At 34.5% G+C, this 3,348-nt stretch overlaps 1 protein-coding gene across 22 annotated transcripts in view; it reads left to right on the forward strand.

Annotated features, from left to right (window-relative positions):
- Positions 1-3,348, forward strand: part of LOC106871424 (poly(rC)-binding protein 3) — a 388,844-nt gene that overhangs the window by 258,141 nt on the left and 127,355 nt on the right. The gene's annotated exons all lie outside the window — the stretch shown is intronic.

Here is a 3,348-nt window from a genome sequence, read left to right on the forward strand (position 1 = left end):
CCTTAGACCTTAAATGATAAGGCTGGAAAGATGTCAAGTTAGTCAGGAATAGGCGGAATTTTCCAATTCTTCAAAATATACTTATACATATGCATGCAACCACTGAAAATTTCTGACCTAGAGTTCAGTAGAGAGTTAGAGATCTTAGATCTGAACAGGATCTGTGCTCTTTCAGCTAATTTATTCGTTCCATTAACATAAGGTATGGATTTCTCAGTTACTTTCCACTTAACCAAATGTGGTGTTTCGTTATCTTTTCAAACTCCATACATAGCTAACCAACTTAGTAGCTTCACTTTTGTCCTTATGTCAGAAAGAGGCTATGTGACTGGCATTGTGATTTTTAAATTCACCTTCACATAATCCAATATAGGTCTTCTTATCTGTTGTGTTATTATTTAGGGTTGCAGCAACTGCTGCCTCATATGATAGATTTAATCATAACTCATTGGTCAAGTGGACAGGATTTTGGGTCACGACAGTTACAAGTGGATTCAGGCTCTTGATATTTACCACATGTAATGGTACTCTTTGAGGAAGCTGCCCACTATTATAATAATGCCCTAACCAATAGTGACTTCAAAGATAAATTAATATATAATCCCTCTAATGATAATGAAAATATTAATAATAGATCAGTGGCATCAAAGATAAAGTAATACACAACCCCTCTAGTGTTAATCAGAATATTAATAAGAAACCTAAAAATAGACCAAGGGAAATTATTTGGTTCGCACCTCCCTTTTCCATTAATATAAAAATTAACATAGATAAAGGCTTCCTGTTTCTCCTAGACAAACACTTTCCAGCAACTCACAGATACAGGAAAATATTTAATAGGCGTTCTGTGAACTTATCATATAGATGCTGTCCCAATATGAAGAGTATCATTACACATGTTCAATACCGAGAGCCTGAATCCAGTTACAACTGTCGTGACCCAGGATCCTGTCCACTTGACCAATGACATATGATTAATTCTATTATATATGAGGCAGAAGTTACTGCAACCTTAAATAATAATACGACAGATAAGAAGACCTATATTGGATTATGTGAAAGTGAATTTAAAAATCACAATGCCAGTCACATAGCCTCTTTCTGACATAAGGACAAAAGTGAAGCTACTAAGTTGGCTAGCTATGTATGGAGTTTGAAAAGATAACGAAACACCACATTTGGTTAAGTGGAAAGTAACTGAGAAATCCATACCTCATGTCAATGGATCGAATAAATGTAGGTTTTGCTTAGCTGAAAGAGCACTGATCCTGTTCAGATCTAAGATCTCTAACTCTCTACTGAACTCTAGGTCAGAAATTTTCAGTGGTTGCAAGTATATTCTTTTATATTCTTTTTTTCTTTTACTTGTTCCAGTAATTTGACTGTAGCCATGCTGGAGCACCACCTTTAGTCGAACAGATCGACCCCAAGACTTATTCTTTGTAAGCCTAGTACTTATTCTATCGGTCTCTTTTGCCGAACTGCTAAGTTATGGGGATGTAAATACACCAACATCAGTTGTCAAGCAATGGTGGGGGTACAAACACACACACACACACACACACACACACACACACACACACACTGGGTTTCTTTCTGTTTCTGTTTACGAAATTCACTCACAAGGCTTTGGTTGGCCCGAGGCTATAGTAGAAGATACTTGCCCAAAGTGCCATGCAGTGGGACTGAACCCAGAACCATGTGGTTAGTAAGCAAGCTACTTACCACACAGCCTATGTATAAATATATTTTGAAGAATTCCTGGCTAAATTCATGTCTTTACAGCCTTATCATTTAAGGTCTAAGCAGGATAACTCTTTTACCTTTTTACTTTTTATTTTTTACATTTTAATTTTTGTGTTTTAATTTTCTATTTTCCATTTTCTGTTTTTTACTTTCTGCGTTTTCTATGTGCTGCCTTCTCAGTTTTTCACATTTCTATTATTCAATTTTTTTAGTTTGCTATGATATGTGGTTTGCACTTGAAGAATATGTTTGAGTATTTCTTAACATATGAAACTATTAGTAGTGTTTAAATACATGTATTGTGCCCTTTAAATAAATAATATGTATTTATGTATGTATATTTGTATGTATGTGTTTATGTATGCATGAGTGCATGTGTGCATGTGTCCGTGCATGCATGCATGCCTGTATGTATGTATGTATGTATGTATGTATGTATGTATGTATGTACGTATGTATGTATGTAGTGTGTATGTATGGATGGATGGATTCTCATATTTTATTTTGTATGGTATGTTAGATTTTCTTCCTATGTTTTTCCTGTGTTGGAATTCTGAAATGTTTATTATTCTATGTAAATTATTGTTAAAACCTTTCATAAATTGCACTCCATTAAAATGAATGAGTTTAAGATGTATAATTTCTGAGTTAACAAGGCTTATCAGCCTACATTGATGATTTGATGTGAAGTTGTCATTTATCATTATTGAAGATCATCAGTATATTGGCCAAGCACATATTGTGGTTGAAAGAGAAGGCTGAAGACTATGACATCAAATGGAGATTGTGAGAGAAATCCGAGTGTTACATCAATTGTAACAGTGACATAGATTGCATTTATAAGACAAGAGTCAGATTCTTAAGTGTTACCTCACACTTAGAATGTATCACATGCCAAACTGGGGGTGCTTACACCTTATCTATATGAGTGAAAATACTGGTCCAATTCACCATAAGGGAGTCAGCACCAATGCAGCTGTCTTCACATCACTTTTACAGTTTTTAATATTCGTCCATTAAATATTTTAGTCCTCCATTCTTTTATTCATTTCTTCTTATATTCCATCTCTATCTATCTCTTTCTCTCTCTCTCTCATTCTTTCCCTTCCTGCATTTGTAATTTTCTGCCATTATCTCCTTTTTCTGTTTAGACTGGATTTCGAAACCAATCCTTCCCATGGCATGAGAAATAACTCTTTAATTCTTGACCATGAATTACTGCCCCTATACTATTAACTTTTAGTTGTGACCCATTTTCTTTATTAAAAATATAATTTCATTTAATTTCCTATTTTGCAACAGCCATTTTTGGCAATGTTTGACTTAAATCTATAATATGCATGTCAGACAAGTGTAGGACAATCTATTTTATATGAAAGTCACAGGTATATGGCAATCATTTGTTAGTATGATCATCGTTAAACTGTTGTATACCCTCATTAACTTTTTTTGTATAGCTGAGTACTTTTCTTTTTGCTAATAACCACAACTGAATGTGTACACACACGTGCGTATGCACACACACAAACACACACACTTACTCACACAAACACTTACACACACAAACATACTTACACACACACACACACACACACACACACA

The sequence above is a fragment of the Octopus bimaculoides genome, chromosome 17 (genome assembly GCF_001194135.2).
Source record: "Octopus bimaculoides isolate UCB-OBI-ISO-001 chromosome 17, ASM119413v2, whole genome shotgun sequence".
Taxonomy (NCBI): Eukaryota; Metazoa; Mollusca; class Cephalopoda; order Octopoda; family Octopodidae; genus Octopus; species Octopus bimaculoides.